The following is a 17,404-nucleotide window of genomic DNA, read 5'->3' as shown; positions in this document are numbered from 1 at the left end:
AGTTACACTAACCTGTGACACCTGATGTCATCGGCAAATTACACTAACACGAGAAACCCGAGAACTGCAAAGTTACACTATCTTGTGATCCCAGAGCTCTCCTGTGACTAACATGTGAAACCAGAAACCCACAGTGACCCTTACCTGTGCTACCTGATATCTCCTTTGAATTACAGTAATGTGAAACCTGAAACCCACAGTCACACTTACCTGTGGTACCTGAGATCTCTCTTGAATTATAGTAACATGAAACCATAAACCCACAGTTACAGTGACACTTACCTGTGGTACCTGAGATCTCCCTTGAATTACAGGAACGTGAAAGGTGAAACCCATAGTGACACTTACCTGTATTACCTGAGATCTCCTTTGAATTACAGTAACAAGAAATCTGAAACCCACTACTATACTAACCTGTGGTGCCTAAGGTCTACTTTGAATTACAGTAACGGAAACCTAAAACCCACAGTGACACTTACCTGTGGTACCTGATATCTGCTTTGAATTACAGGAATGTGAAACCTGCAACCCACAGTGACACTTACCTGTGGTAACTAAGATCTTCCTTGAATTACAGTAACATGAAACCAGAAACCCACAGGTACACGTACCTGAGATCTCTCTTGAATTACAGTAACATGAAACCCATAGTGACACTTACCAGTGATACCTGAGATCCCGTTTGAATTACAGTAATGTGAAACCTGAAATCCACAGTGACACTTACCTGTGGTACCTGAGCTCTCCTTTGAATTACAGTAACAAGAAATCTGAAACCCACAGTCACACTTACCTGTGGTACCTGAGCTCTCCTTTGAATTACAGTAACGTCAAACCTGAAACCCACAGTCACACTTACCTGTGGTACCTGAGATCTCTCTTGAATTATAGCAAGATGAAACCAGAAACCCACAGGTACACGTACCTGAGATCTCTCTTGAATTACAGTAACATGAAACCCATAGTGACACTTACCTGTGATACCTGAGATCCCGTTTGAATTACGGTAACGTGAAACCTGAAATCCACTACTACACTAACCTGTGGTGCCTGAGATCATCTGTGAATGACACTGGCATGTGAAGCCGGAGACGCAGAGAGTTACACTAATCTGTGATACCTTTATGTTTTTGGTGAACGGTATTAACAGGTTTCACCTGAGGCAGACAGTTACACTGATGTGTGACACCGGTGAGCCTACAAGAATGGCCTGCCATGAGTCTAGACACACAAGGTGAATGCCCAACAGGGATGCCCATGCCTTGCAATACCTGATACTCTCTGAGTGGCAGGATACAACACTAGATTAGATCCTCGGGAAATGCCACTAACCTGGGGAACCTGACACAAAGTGGTACTAATCAGTACAACCCAGATCCACCTGGACTAGGGGTAACATGAACCTGTAATACCAGAGACCATCAGACAGTGGTGCCCATCCACGTGACATCAGAGATTCTCAAAACATTGCCACTAACCTGTGAAATCCCAGATGCTCAGACAGTGGATTCCTGACTCTGCTGCTGGAGTGGTACAGTGACAGTCAAATAGTGCCTCTGCCGGACCTCCGACACTTGAGCTCCTCGGACAGTCGACGAGCCGAAGGGCACTCTCCAAAGAGCACCGTCAGCCTTTCCTTCCTATTCGTCTTCCTCCTTTTCCTGGTTTCGGTTTGTCTTTTTTGCTTTTTGGAAAGTTTGGGTGACGTCTACCTTTCAGCTCATCCGAAATCAGTGGGCGGGGCCCAGTCAGATGATTAGGCAAAAGAGAGGCGGGTAAGGGGCAGACCTGTGCGTCTGAATAAAGAAGGCGGGCGGGGCACGCGTACCTGGGCAGGTTGAGGATGACTGACACAAAAGAAGGACGGCAAAAATTTCTTCCTGGCGTCAAAATGCGTATTTATCTGTCACCGATGCTGCAGCGTGATAATTCCACGTGCTCTTATACTGCTCGGGGCAAACGAGTCACCAGGCTACAGAACGTCATTTCTGGATGAAGAAACCTCAGTATAGTTATTTCAGTGGGAAATTACCAATACTAAACGGAATCAGTTTTTTTTTTAAAGTTAACACAGGCGGGTTTTGGTGAAATGATGTTCATTAAACTAGCCACACACTCAAACACCTAATGGGCCCGTTTTCGTTGTATATTAATCATTTCCATGTCCACTTTGTTACCATAACATTGGCTCTATTTTTTTTACATAAGTAAAGTCAACTTGAATATGAAAGATGCTTTTGGTGCATCGACATGTGTGAACTGTCAGACCAGTTGTGCTGGTTTGAGTGACGTCACTGATGGGCGAGCTGTACACACCTGCAGCAACATAGAAATTTACAGGTCTGGTTTCCAGCAGGTTTGGGTACACCTTTCTTCATTTGGAGTTCTAAAATATTTTAGTGCTTAGGGAAAGTTCAGAATATGGAGCAATATATATGGAATATCACCCTCTGAGGATCTACATAATCAGTTAAGCTTATGGGGCAATATTTATGGAGTATCACGCTCTGATAATATGCATAGTCGGGTTTATGATAGGCTCGCTTTCATTTTAAAAATAAAGCTATTTAACGACAGCCAAGGCACAGTATCCTTAAACAGGCCTCTTGAGACTTGACCAGTTGTTTTCCCTATTAATTGACTGTAACGAGGAATATATGGAACAGGCAGGGACTTATCAACATATTTACCTGGTGGCTGGCCTATACTAGGGAAATAACTTGGAATATGAACTTTTGATTGAATTAAATCGCAGAACCTGTGTTTAGTAGACGGAATGCTGAACAATGCAAACATTCAACCCTAGTCACAAAGATCTGGGTTTAATCCATCGTTCTTTTGCCCACCCCGCCACCCCAGTTTAGACCCAGCCATTTGCAAATCAGTCTTGACCTGCTCCTCATGGGAACAGTCCAGCCTGAACTGCCAAGCCAGGTCCTCCCTGGGCCGGAAACAAGCATCCTGGGACCATTTTCCGAGCATCACCCCTCATCAGCCAGGCTAGCTTGAATCCAGTGGCTGGGTCCAAACTGGGGTGGCGTGACTGCATGCCTGTCTGTCTGTCTGTCTATTGGAGAAAAAAAGGTTAAAGTAAAGTCGTTATCTTTGGTTATATATAATACTGCAACATATGTTTAAAATAAGCATTGGCAAATTAAATAAGTCTCATCACTTTGCTTTACTAATGAAGAAAGAAAGAAAGAAAGAAAGAATGAATGAATGAAAGAAAGAAAGAACGAACGATGCAGAGAAATGTATTTTCAAGTAGTAATACATAGTATGTGTTCAGAATTGAATATGCCATTGTAAAACAAAAAGTGTTCCCATTCATTTCAGCTTTTCACACCTATGTTACAAGACCCGTTTCAAATGCACCATTCCTTGTTATTAGGTATCCAGTTGTTTGAAGGAGGTATGAGGGATGAGGTAGGGCATTAATTAACGGGCCTCAGTCCCCGTGTCCAGCCCTTATCTGGGAGAAATGGGATGAGAGCAGCACGTGCACCTGGAGGCCAGCAGCTGGCCCTGGTTGCCTCAGATTATGGACAAGGACATTTAACTGGGAAATGGAAAATTGTGTCTAGTGTGTAGTTGGTGCTGTTGTTGGTGGGTGTGGGGGCACTGGTGTGGGGCTATCAAGCAATGAAACTCTCGGAAAGCAGAAGAAAATGTCAATAAAGCCTGTGAACGTTCTAGTTGAAAAGTTTGACACAGTTTCAACCATGTTGCTTTGGAAAGGCAGATTACAACTGATTTATTTTGGTGTTTGATATAGCGCCAATTTAGACATATTGAGCACGAGGTGCTGTATCTATAGACATTTGGGGGCAGATTTACAAGCCAAAAAAGCAGAGATAAAACTATCGCCCTACTTACAAGAGGGTGCTAACATGCATAACCGCATGTTAGCACCCTTTTTCCCGACGCCTCCCTTTGCATCTCTAATGAGATGCAAAGTGGGCGTCACTGGGCAATACAGCCTTGCAAATATCGCTGATGTGCACTGCACGATATTTTCAAGGCTGCCCCAGCATTTTAGTAGACGTTAGTTTTTGGAGAAAACTGCTGTTTTCTCCAAAAACTAACGTCTGCTAAAATCCTGACTTACCCATCCCTAACATAGGGGGTGGATTATGCTGCTACGACCACAGGGTCGTATCAGCAAGGTTATCGCCCTTTTGCAGGGAACATTGCTGGAAAACCAGCGCTGTTCCCTGCAAAACGGCGATTACCCCGCTATCTCTGGAATTTTTATCGCCCTGGAGTAACGCATTGTTAATAGCACGATAAATACCAGAGATAGCCTGCGACAATATAATTATCGCTAAGCACGGCCAGCGATAATTATCGCTGGCCGTTGTTATTATGCCCCCACGTTCGTTAAGTGTCGACGTCAAATTAAACGCCGAACGACGCTTCTTGCTGATTTCAGAACCTTGTTTATATTTTGGGACAGCCAGTGCCCCCAGGGCCGGACTGGGAACCAAAACCGGCCCTGGCAAAGTGTTCGGCGGCCCCACTCCCCCCTCCCGCGGGGGGGGCGGGGGGGGTTGGTGGTGCCACAAGCTCTTAGCCAGAGCCGGTTTTCGGACGATTTTGTTACAGGGCCGATTTTGCAGCTACGCTGCAAAAACGGCCCAAAAAATCAGCCCTGTAACAAAAACGGCCCCCATGGGCCCAAAACCGGCCCCCACCCGTGCGGCGCACCAGGGGATTGCCTGGTGCCCGCTACGGCCAGTCCGGCCCTGAGTGCCCCTCCCCACCGGAGAGCTCCTAGCTGAGACTTCGGGGCACAATGTCGGTTACCAAAAGGACACACACATTTGCTGACATAGGGTCATCTAAAGACGAGGTCGCTGCGCGTGACTAACTTCTGTTTACATCGCCCCAAAATTCTCCAGAACAGATCTTAGAATGCATCTCAGGCACCAAAGCGCCCAGATGGAACCGCATCTGGCAGCGTAGCGCACCGTTCCGATGTGAGCGCCTACAATGCTCGGGATATTATGAAGTCGTGTGCCTTTGAACTTAAGTCTTTGCTTACATTCGTGACGTGTTTAGACACTGCCTATTTCTGTAAGAAGTCTCAACAATTCTGAAATTTCCTAAATACGTTTCTTATACAAAATAAGACCGGAGCTTCCATGTATTATATTGAAACAGCCTCGCTTCATTTGCTCATCAGCTGATGTCTAAATAACTTTCCGGCATATGAAGATATGATTTTATTTGTAAAATACGTAAAAATGTCTGCACACGCGCAGATATTAGTTAAGGTCACTTTTTCACTCAAAGTGGGAATACGCAAATGAAGTCCCTTGCAGTGTTGTTCTGTATGCTTTAACAGAGAAAGCTGATTTAAAAACTCAGTGGCGCCCCCTAGGACAAGCTTCGTGACGCCTCCGACGATGTTGGCTGGAAGGCGACAGACTACCCCCTGTGAACCCGTCTAGGTCTGTTGGCGATGAAACTCTTTCTTACAGTGTGCTGTTATGCAAGACAAGCTCACAGAGGCACCACGGTGAGTATAATATAGCCTTATAGCCCGCCGTAGCGGGCTATACCGGCTGTTAAAGGCCCGCTGCAGTGTTAAAGGCCCGAGCCGAAGGCGAGGGACTTTAACAAAGCATAAGGACTTTAAAAGTCGGTATAGCCCTGCTACGAAGGGCTATAAGGCTATTAGAACATCCTGCCACTAGAGGGCAGAATGTTCTAACAAAACAAAGCCTTCAGGGAGCGCGAGGGGATTGAAATCCCCTCAGGCTCCCTGAAGACTTTGTTCACAGCCAGAGCTGTGAACAAAGACACATTGGAATGTTGGTGCTCCGGGCTTATACCAGCCATTATAAGCCCGGAGCACTCCATTGTTTTCAATGGAGCTCCCAACATTCCAATGTTCTAATGAGTGAATGAATTAGTGAATTCATTGCAGATTCCCCTAGCAGACAGTGTAGGAGACTCCTGATTTTACAAATAACAAGGAGGCGAGCATTTTACGATCTCTTTTCCTGCTGCATATTCATAGCAAATTGAAAGAACGCTATAATTCCCACAATCCTGCATCTTTAGGCAGGGGCCAATTGTCCAAGAGAAAAACACCAAACACTATACACAGGTGTGGATATACACAAACCACCTCTTTTCTTGATGAGCAACGAGCTGTAATCCATGTAGAACAAGAGTTCACCAGTCATCCGGAATCTTTTCTTTTCATCCCATTCAGGCTTGGAGTTGTACAATCTCATCTGAGTTATCGAAATTGGCATTATAAATAATCAAAGAACGAATAATGTCTTGCTACATGGGGAGGGGAATAGTGGTGGTGGGTTAATATTCGCCTCGTGGGTCTTTAATGACATCAGTAATCTCCTTCGCTATTAGCCAGGAGAGTCTGTCATTTTATTTCACAACAAGAAGCTCTATTATGCAGGCTCAAATCAACCCTACCACATTCACTGCAGCATGATATATAATTTCACAATCAAAAGTTTTAGATGTAGTGTAGAGACCATTGACCAGTCAGTCCGCTGACTTAAAAATATCCGTAGATCTGACCGCAGCCCAGAATGCTTTTCATGCCCTGCCACAGCCCCCTGTGCTGAGTGGGTGCCAAAACACCCCATATCCACACCTGGCACGGCCCTTTGTCCCTTTAACATATTTACTAAGTGTGGTTGAGGTTCCCGGGTAAAGGGCTTACGTACTGCTCTGAATAACTGTGGGGCCAACTTTCTTAATCCGTTCATTACCTATATAAACTGTCTGAGACATGTTACCACAGACACCTTAGGCTGCAAGGGAGATGATGGTAATTCTATAGTAGGAGATGAATTTTTTGCACATCTCATGATTGTAAAATGTACTCCAACTGGAGAAAAAGCATAGTGGAAATATCTAAACCTGTAACATATGACACCCTTCTGTAAGAAACCAGGCACAGGCTTCACCAACTTAGCTGCTAAATATTTAAATGACAATTTGTTATTGTCATCCTATGATTACAAAAGTTGTAAAGTCAAGTTCGCATCCCACAATGTAGACTATCTTGGCGTAGGAGGATTCTCGCATCTAATCCCTTTTAACAATCTACATATCATAGGATGTTCACCCACTGGTTTGCCATCAACTTTCTGGTGTTCTGACAATATCACTGACCTTCAGCCATGAACCGGCCCGTGGATATCACAGGCCGCCACCAAAGAAACCAAGAAATTAAAAACACTTGTCACATCTGTATGAACGGGATCAGTGTTCTGTTGCACACATAAGCTTTTGCAGACATCTGAAGCTGTCTTTTAAGCTCTAAATTGTGCCTTTTGCTCAGAATGCCTTGATATCATTGGAAATCTGAAAGGTCTGCCAAGGGTATAAATATCCGAAAATGTTTCAAGATACCAATGTGAGTTTGACCCTTAAGATTAGATCATGACATAGCCCACAAGAGTTCTCCAACAACTCTGGAAATTTGGTATCAGAATTAGACAGTCCACTAAAAACTCCAGGAGAGACAAATAACATGGTTGTGGTCTCCAAAGGGGTGTCACATTGGTCACTGTTGCCAACTGCCTAAGTTATGCCATTGCAAAACCCCGATTTGACTGCAGTTTTATAGCTCCGCCCCCTCTGACCTGGCCTCCTTGAACTAGTGTCAGCATGCGCCTATGCATGTTGCCGCTGAGCACCACACTCGACCACAGCAGAAGCTGTTGTTGACTGACCAGTGGTGTGATCGAAGGTGACAGCAGAGCAACAAATGGCTTTATTTTGTCTGTCTCCTGCCTGAAATTGCCTCTGCTTCAATATAAATCAATGGGGGAGTACATCCTTCCAATTCTCTTTCTTGAATCTCCCACGTTCCGCTTCTAAAATGTTGGCATGGATATCTCAGATGAGAAAGCTACACTTGCCCCCTTGGCCCTTGCTAAGTTCTCTGGAAGGGAGTCAAAGTCAGGCACACTGTCGGCCCAGGGTGACGTAGCAGGGACGGCAGCACAGCATCAGCTCGGGGCTCTCCAAGACCCAACAGTGCACGAAGCTGGGACCGCATCAGAGCCATGCATAAATGCTCTGGTGACCACGCCAGTGTGCTGGTACTTGGCTGACCCTGGGGCAGGCGGGTACCTGTCAGAAGCCATGCTGCCCGCCGACAAGCCCGAAGTGGGATGCAAGGCTGGTGGTAAGACAGTCCTCTACGGGTGTTCTGGACAGGCGGTATGATGGCTCACGGCTGGCTTTAGTGCTGCCAGTACTATATTAAGTTGACAATGTCACCAGGGGTGTAATGTCACCAGGGGTGTAATGTCACCAGGGGTGTATCTTGAGGTAGAGTGTGTGGGGTGGATCACCCCTCCCAATATTTACAGTCAGTCGAGTAACATGCCCCATCTGGCTGGTTAGGTCGGCTCATAAACTGACTTGTCCCTTGACTGTAAAGAAGAATTTTATGGCAAGGCCCAGGATGCATTTGTCATTTGAAATCATTATTGTGCACTGGCTCATCCCTGTCACAGTGACCCAGTGTCAATACAGAAAGCATTGGGCAGGGTGACACACAAGAATTCTTTGCATGATAAGGCCAGGTATACCTCTTCACCACAACACCTTTTATCCATGATTCAGACGTCTGGGCCTGCATGAGGCACATGGAGATAGGGGTCAGAAAGGAAGGCTCTTGCCTGGGTCAGAACTAAGGAGTCCTAGGCAAAGACATACGGTTCCCTCATTCCTGCAGCCCACTAATCCAGCGTTCAATTGGTCTCTGTACCCCCAAGCCCCCAGCTGCTTTCAAGCTATGTGGGCCTTTTGGGTGATGCATGGAGATAGGGAGGGAAGCTGCTGCTCTATTCCACAGGTGAAGCCTAACCAGTAAAGTAAGCATAACAAAGTGATAGTGTGTGTACTTGAACATGTGTGTGCTTGTAAGTATGCGCAAACATATGAGTGTGGTGCACGCAAGTGTGTCCACAGGTGAGCGAGGGTCACATGAGTGTGAGTACATGTCAGTGATCGAGCATGTGTGTGTGTTCAAGTGAGCTTCTGCATGTCTGTGTTTGCACATTGAATGCATGCTTACATGAGGGAGTGTGCACATAGCAACTGTGCGTGCACAGGATGTGTGTGCGGAAGTCTCTGTTTGACTTTATGGTTACTGGTTCAAATCCTGGTGTGTCAACTCAGCCTTTCATCCTCCTAATAAAATAAGCACCATTAAGCACCAGAAAGCCATGATATCCCAACGAAAGAACATGTGCTTTCACAAAAATATATACATTTGCTTGTGGGTGGGTATTCACATGAGTATGTACACATGAGTGTCTGTGTATATCTCAAAAACCTGAGCCCCACCCAGCAGTTCAGATCTGAGTGCACTGGCAAAGTTATGAATGTGTCAGTCACGAATAGCTAAAGGAATAGCTTCCCCAGGTATGGTGCTGGTACCTGGGCGTATCTCCAAGAAGGCTGCATGTGAGGAGAGTCTCGGCAAAGCCCATTGTAAGATATTGAGTCATTACTAACAGGAGGAACAAGTTTCTGTGTGCAAAGACTAACTACATTAGCATCAACACTGGAACACTTCTAGTTGCTCCCTGCAGGTCATTACTACAGAGCTCTCATGCAGCCCTCTTTTTATCAGGTGTTAAATATTGGACTGCTGGAGATCACGGATGAGTGTATTGGTAGAGATTTTGTGTGCGTGTGTGTGTAAGGAGGGGGGAGAGAGCGAGAGAGAGAGAGAGAGAGTGAACTGCTGCAAGAAAGGAGTGCTTGAGAGTGTGCCAGCTGAGCAGCCTGCCTTACACCGAGATCTAAAGCATTGCAGGTCAGGGCTCAGTGAATGTGAGTTCCCTGACTGATTGTTGTAGGGCGTTGCAAATCAGGGAGGCCAGCACAGCTCTGTGTATCAATCACGAGAGTATGTGTGTGCACGAGAGTGTGTTTGTGTGTGTGAAAGAGAGAGAGCTGGGTGGGCTGCAGGTCAGTAGTGGTTCTGAGGTGCATCTCAAAGTGATGTGTTTTGGCCAGAAATGGAATGACGTTGAATGCTGCAAGTTGAGGTTGGTCGGGGTGAACGTGCATTGCTTCACGTGGGTGTGACCTGACTGGTTCCTTGGGGTGCTGGAAGATCAGGTATGAGGTTCATTGTAAGGGGGATGGGTCACAGTGCTGAATCCAGAGGGTGCTGTGTAAGGGCTGAGTCTGGAACTATACGTGAACCCTTGACAATACCTTGTCATTTGCAATGTAGCCTCCTTCATGTATGTATGTAGTATTTGTATAATGCAAACCTAGCGTAAGGCAGGAGAGCACCATACAGGAGCAACGGCAAAGGTGCAGTCAACAAGTGATGGGAGGTGTAGCCGGGTTTCGGGGGCAGAAGAGGACAGCTGCTGCATCATGATGTTGTTTTTCTAAAGAGATGCATCTTCAGTTCTTTTCTAAGAGATGTAAACAAAACGTAGGGCTGCTGGATGACCACCATAAAAGGCTACCAAAGCCTCTTAGGGGTGTCTCTCATGGTAGACTATTTCCCCTCCTTCTCAATTGCTGGTCAGTAAGACGCGCAGGCCCTCGCTGTGCCACGCAAGGTATCTGCTTATGCTTCTTTACAATGCATCCACTTATATTATAATATTAAAGATAGGATGGTAGTTGGCCAGCGCCGTGTTAAGATTCTTCTACATGGGAGCAGGAGGCAAGTTCCACAGGGCCTAGGGGACGAAGGGGCAACAGGGCGAGCTTGTAACAACTATTGCTTGCATCCCTGGAACCCCATTGACCCAGTAAAAGTGAGTTCACATAGCCTAGCCCTTTTATTTAGGTATTGGCCGCCAGGGGGCAGTGAGGTCTAACACCGAAGGCTTGCTTTTGGAGGGTGGTGTAGGATACAGATACAGTTCACACATGAATAGCTCTTTAGTTGCATTGTGCTTTCAGGGTCATATCCTTTTATATAGTCAGTAGTCGGTAAACCGCAGGACGGCTAGCAGCACATGATTGCTAAGTTTTCATGCATTGTGCATTATTACTAGCAACAGTCTGGCTATTGTTGGCATAACTGTGCCTATACTTGAAATGTAATTATCCTGTGAATAGTGGTTTTCCTGGCACAATAGTGTCCATCCTTAACTTTTTGTGGATATTCGTATCATAATTCTTGTGATCTCTGGTGTAATAGTCGTCATCATTTCTGCTATATGATGGGCTTGCTGGAGTGATGGAAATGAAAGACAACATTTCATCATGCGTGACGGTAGTATGCATGCCTGCATAGTGAAAACAACAATAATCAGTTTGGGGATAAAACATATTCACTAAAAAGTAAAATCTGGTATTTCAAAACAAAAACACATGTTGACATGCACACAGCAATCTTCCATGTGGTCGAAGTAAGATGAAAATTCTGCATATCACTGTAAAATGTGTGCATTACCAGACACTGGAAATCTGGTGCTTTCCAGCTGGTGCTTGTGAAATATATTAAAAGCTGTTCATTGAGGGATAATTAATGCTGAATTCAGGAGGTCTGTTGCTGATTTTATTTGTTTGGTGCCAGAGGGCACTTCATAATACGCATGTTACTAATAATTCACAGAAAAGCGGCAGAATGGAAAAAGTGAAATGAAGAAACATGCCATGTACATTTTATAAAATCATGGGCCATGTGACATTGTATAACTGGATTTTTAAAGTGCTGTGACACACATGCCAATTTCTAGTATAGTTGTGCTAAACAAAACAAGAACTTTGTGACCATTTTTAAAATGTTCCCAAAGAGCAGCAGCCACACTACGGGGGCAGAGTAAGACGTGCCAGTGACACCACCCAAGAACCTGAATAGCTCATTCAGGATTTCTTAATTTTTAGCAAATTTATATGAATACTGTTGTTTAAGATGCATCTTTTTTCTGTTTTTCAACATTTTCACTAGGGGGATGGTCCTTTCATAACTTACCAGGGCAAGTTGGGCTTGCTCTCTCCGTTCATTCGCTCTGTCTCGGGACAGATATTTAAATCGCACCACTTTCAGAAGCTGACACTGCAGTCTAGAATGTGTTTTACACTTCCGTCCCCTCACAAAATGCATGCCATTTAATTCAACATGTTTATTAAAACATTGATTCACAGTGACGGTTTCTATTTGCATATTCATACGTTCATAACCTCAAAACCCTTATGAATCAAATGTTATGAGTGCTGTAAATAAGATGGGAACGTGTGTGTGTCATGAAAAAGGGTGCCACAATCTACTGACAACCACATGAAACACCCTGATGCACATGAAACCCTCATGACAAATAGGAAACTTATATTACTGAAAACAAATGACATGGTTCTCTAAATTACGACAGTAGTAGTCAAGCAAATGACTAATTTATATCATGTTCCCTAATCAACATGTTTGCTAATTGTATGTTGCTACCTTTTTTACAGAGGACCTGCTGAAGGTGTATGAATGTTTGCCAACGGTGAAGATTAATTTGGAATCTTCACATCTAACTATAACAAGCATTGGCATAGCCAATAGGTCTCGCCTTTGGGACCTTGTAAGTGTTTAGCCATGCAACAGTTGTTGTTGCACCAAAGAAATTGTGCTGCATAAATAAATACTTATAAGGTCCCAAAAGCGAGACCTATTGGCTATGCCAATGCTTGTTCTTTGTAAAGAAATAGATGCTTGTTTCTATTTCTTTACTTTTCCTATAATCGCGGCACCGGCGCTTTATTTTAAACATTAAAAGTAAAGCGCCGGTGCCACAATTATACCAAAGGTAAAGAAATAGAAATAAGCATCTGTTTCTTTACTTTTGCTATAATTGCGGCACCGGCGCTTTATTTTTAACATTAAAAGTAAAGCCGCCGGTGCCGCGATTATACCAAAGGTAAAGAAATAGAAACAAGCATCTATTTCTTTACTTTTGCTGTAATCGCGGCACCGGCGCTTTATTTTTAACACTAAAAGTAAATCGCCGGTGCCCGATTATAGCAAAAGCGCCTTCATGAAGTACAGTACCCGTGACGGAGACATATGGCGGCTGCGCGCGTTCACACGCACATGCACGCAGGCTTTAGGCCAGTGGCTGCAGCACTTTGAAAATCCCCTTACAAAAATTCGAGCAACAGCGCATGCGTTGTTTTAGGCTCGACCTAAAAAGCACTGACAAATTCAATAAGTCTTGATATCTTAAGAATGAACAATATATATATAAGTGATTACCAACATCATGCCACTGCAGGTATTAGTCCAATCGCTGCAACATTTTAGACGAGCACTAAAGGTCCGTGCTGACAAGCACAAGTGAAGGCACGCCTGACCCGATGAAATCCCATGATAGGGTCTGGCATGCCTTCACGCAATATGCCATGCGCACTGCAGCTCTTGCTGTTAATTGAATTCTCAGAGCCGGAGGAGCAGAAGCGGAGTGCAGCTAGCAGCAGCACTCGAGAACCAGGAAGGAAGGCAGTGGCGGCTAGAAGACTGGCGGCCGAGCTGCACTGCCGTGGACGGCCGTCGCCGCCATACCCACCAACAAAGGAGGACGCTCAGGAGGACAGGTAAGGTCAGGCCTTACTACGTGGGAGGTGCGGGTGGCAGGGGGACTGGGGGAGCAATGAATAGTGCAAGTAACTCCTCCAGGCCACGAAACTCAGCGGAATTTCACGGAGTTTTCCAGTAGCACAGTGAAATTCCGCAGAGTATAACCCCGTAAGCTCCGCCCAGGCTTGCTGCTAATATGGTGTGGTGTTCATGGTGGTATTACTGGGCTGCTCTAATGTTTGACTGTTGTCTTGTGTCAATAATATGAGACTAAGGGGCATATTATCAAGACAGGCGATAAAATTATCGCCGCTTTAGCGGCAGAAAACTGCCACTAAAACGGCGATAATGGGCTTGATAATATGCTCTATGGAATTCCAATTGAAGCCCATGTTAGATGTGAAGGACATCTAACATGGGCTTCAACTGGAATTCCATAGAGCATATTATCAAGCCCATTATCGCCGTTTTGCCGCTAAAGCGGCGATAATTTTATCGCCTATCTTGGTAATATGCCCCATAGTAAGTAAGCAAGCAGTCCTTGAGTACGGAAATAGATACAGATGTTCACATGTATGTCTATGCATGTGTAAAGCCCACTTTGAAAATACAGCCGCAGTGATGTGGTTATCTTGTAACATTTGATTCAACCCCCTTCCATGAAAGAGTCTCAAAACTCTTCAAATAATATGTGAAGGACATCTAACCTTAGCTTCAATTGGACACGACCAGGGCACCAGAAGTACCCACAGGAAGTACACAACAATACTGCTGTGAATACATTGAGCAGTTCTTCAGACTTTCAATGCTGAGCGTGCACATTGACCCACAAACGAGACATGTAGAGAAAATTCTTAGATAGAGCAGAGGCAAAAGGTTTCATTTGAAAGTGCATACAGCCTGAAAAGCATTGCCTGCTCAATACGTTGATTTTCCAAGTTATGTCTTCAATCTGTTACACTCCTTCACCATTTAGCAAACTTCAATAGATGCATAATACAGTCAATGTTTACGCAGTAGATGTTTGGGATGGCCCCAATGATGAAGCATGTCACCTAGGGGTAACCCTGGGTGAGTGAGGGGACTCTAGAAAAGCATTTTTCTTTTCTAAATTGTTGAGGCTCACCAATTTGGTGAACCCACTGTCTGTTGACTTAGGCTAGTTTCTCATGATCCATTATCTATGGATCAATTGAGTGTACTAGCATTGATAAACAGGGCCTTGCACTAAATATCTATGCCTCCTTGAGGCAGGTGTAACGTTTTCTCAAAACCTTTCAACCTTTGCCTGTGTGCTATACTGTAAACAAACTAAGTTATAAAAGTACAAACTATGCCAAAGCATAATATTTTATTACAGTTCAAAACCTATGTTTAACAACACACACACCCTTGCTCATTGGTGCATGGGTGTGTGTGTTGATGTACGGCAGCCAAAAGTGTGCAAGCACAGGGAGAGATAAAAATAGCCCCATATTTCAGCAGATATTCATGGTTTTCTGCTCGCTCCCTTTAATGCAATGGAGCACAGCAACTTGGGTTGCTGCGCTGCTTGAATTGTTTGTAATTTGCCCTAATCTCCTTTACCAGGGATTTACTGTATATTCAGCACTGGAGCATGCTCAAAATGCCAAATTAACTCCAGCAAAGAAGGTTTTCATTGCACTCTCAATCCTCTAATAGTGAGGGTCAGAAGATATGCATTCTTCGAGACTGACCACTGAACACCCAATTAGAGTTGCCAGAATGGTCACTTTTGACTGTATGCAGAAGAATGTCACCAGCCTTGCACATCCTTCCATTCTCTAAAAATGAAACTCTTACTTTTCTCATACATATGGAAGTTTGAAGGTATGTAGCACTGGGGAAAAGTCCCTGAGATCCATCTAAATTTGGCACTACCAGCTATCCAATATTCTTTCTGATATGATCAAGGACCAGGCTGACCACTTTCCTCCGTATGCACTTATCCAACTGGAAGAACTGGGTCTGGTTCTGAAGCGATGGATGGAAAGTCATCTTCCTCATGGTTCTTAGAAGGACTGCAATGTATCCCCCTTCTTGCTCTCTCAGTCAAGGCATCCGCAGCAGCAGCAACCTCGTGAGTCTTCTCCTGAATGCCTTTTGCTGGCATGATTTTAGAAGAAATTAACTGAAATGAAATTTGAATGTATAAAACACATTAATTCTGAGGGTACCTAAGGGCTAAACCAAAAAGGCAAATCCCACTAGCATCTACAGTGGGCAGATGAACCGGCATGAGAATAGCCAGGATTTCAAGGACTTAGAGATGTGAGCAGAAAAAGTGTTGCACAAACTGGCAGGACTAGTGTCAGAGTCCACTGAAGAACACTTTAAAGTACCCCTAGTGCGCCTCTCTCCATCATCAGCCAAAGAAAGGGAAGGAGACAGAGGTCTCATTTTCAAAGCTTTTTTACCTTCCATAACCTCAAACCTAGGACCTGTTGCTCAGAGTAAATATGGCCAAGATCCGGCTAGAAAATAACCACTGATGAGACAGAAAGAAAACAGCCAATAGAAATAGATCACATCACTCTCTTTTTACAGCAATAGAAGAGGAAAATACCATCATCAGCCTGAACTCCCCATCATCTTCTTTATGTTTTATAAAACATAGCATAACCCATCACTTCATTGTCCTTTTTTATAACATTTTTCTGGTGAGATATTTGTTATAAGAACATGCACAACACCCACATAAAGCACGCTTTAGGGATGGCTCATTTATGCGCATCCCTCGAGGATGCCTCCAACCATAGCCTCAGATGCGCTCTTTCTTCTGACGCAAACTCTCCCAGACTGCACTGGGAGTCTGCTTCACTCTCAGATGAGAAGAACAGCCACAGGCACCACTAGGGTCGAATTGGGAACACAATGAAGCCAGGGCACTCCCAAATGGTTAGTATGTTTTTTGTAGCTTTATATAGCGTAAACTCGGTCTCAAGGCATTGAAGCAATTACCATGAGCATCAGCTACATTGCACAAAATCAAATTCGTTTTTATTTTAGGTAGATTAAGTGATTTGTCCAGAATCACAGGAAATTTAGCTGACGCCAGAATTGAAACGCGCTTCCCCGGTTCCAGTGTCTGCAGGTCTGAGACCATAACACTACATCCCTTTCACCCTCTGGGAACGGTGACCTCACAGCGAGGCCTATGCAAATGCACTCCTCCATCAAGGCCTCAAAAACACTACACAGTACTACATGGCCCCTAACTTCTCTTATTAACCCCATCACCATCCCATTATAGCCTTAGTTTATAACCTTGCAGGGGAAGGGGGGGGGAGTCAATAAATGTACACAGCTGATGCTGCTACTCCAGGAGGGCTTAGGTGAGAATGGCACCCCCTTTGGGGCCCCTATATACTCCCTCCCACCCTCCCATATCCACCATGGCCTGAAAGTGATGGCACAGCAAAGGAATAACCATGCTTCTGAGCCGGGCCGGCAACATGAGGCACGGGCCGAGGAGAGAATCCCCTAAGGGCCAGAACAACACCTGCCCCCCAGCCTTAGTTTGAGAGCAGGGCAGAGGAGTCCCCATGATAATGGCAACACTTCACAGTGGTATGGTGGGGACCGGGGAAGATTATACTTTTCTGTGGGCTAGTTTACAGAGGTCCTAAAAAAACAGCCCACAGATGACCCTGAGGCACCAGTCCATCGCCCAATGCCCGACGGCCCGCCTTCCCAATCCTGGGCACCACCACTTTCTCTTGGCCTTAGAAGGCCTCTCCTATACAGTCCAAGAATACAGCACAGGCCACAGAAAGAATTGCATTCTTTGCAATCTTATCTGAAGTCCATCCTAAGGGAGATAAAACGAAACTGGATGTAGACATG

General features: G+C 44.9%; 1 protein-coding gene across 18 annotated transcripts in view; it reads right to left on the bottom strand.

The window, feature by feature from the left end:
* The window catches only part of TMEM40 (transmembrane protein 40), a 270,106-nt gene that overhangs the window by 208,352 nt on the left and 44,350 nt on the right, over positions 1-17,404 (bottom strand). For 5 of the 18 annotated variants that reach the window (XM_085624601.1, XM_085624605.1, XM_085624615.1 and 2 more), the window contains exon 1: positions 1,479-1,735. The exons of 6 other annotated variants lie outside the window; for them this stretch is intronic. The gene's annotated coding sequence lies outside the window, so the exon portion shown is untranslated. Of the gene's footprint in view, positions 1-1,478; positions 1,740-17,404 lie in introns of those variants that run through there. 7 more of the 18 variants (XM_085624618.1, XM_085624621.1, XM_085624611.1 and 4 more) reach the window with 5 other exon arrangements.

The sequence above is a fragment of the Triturus cristatus genome, chromosome 9 (genome assembly GCF_964204655.1).
Source record: "Triturus cristatus chromosome 9, aTriCri1.1, whole genome shotgun sequence".
Taxonomy (NCBI): Eukaryota; Metazoa; Chordata; class Amphibia; order Caudata; family Salamandridae; genus Triturus; species Triturus cristatus.
The sequence above is the reverse complement of the archived record's forward strand: the minus strand, read 5'-3'. Positions and strand labels throughout refer to the sequence as shown.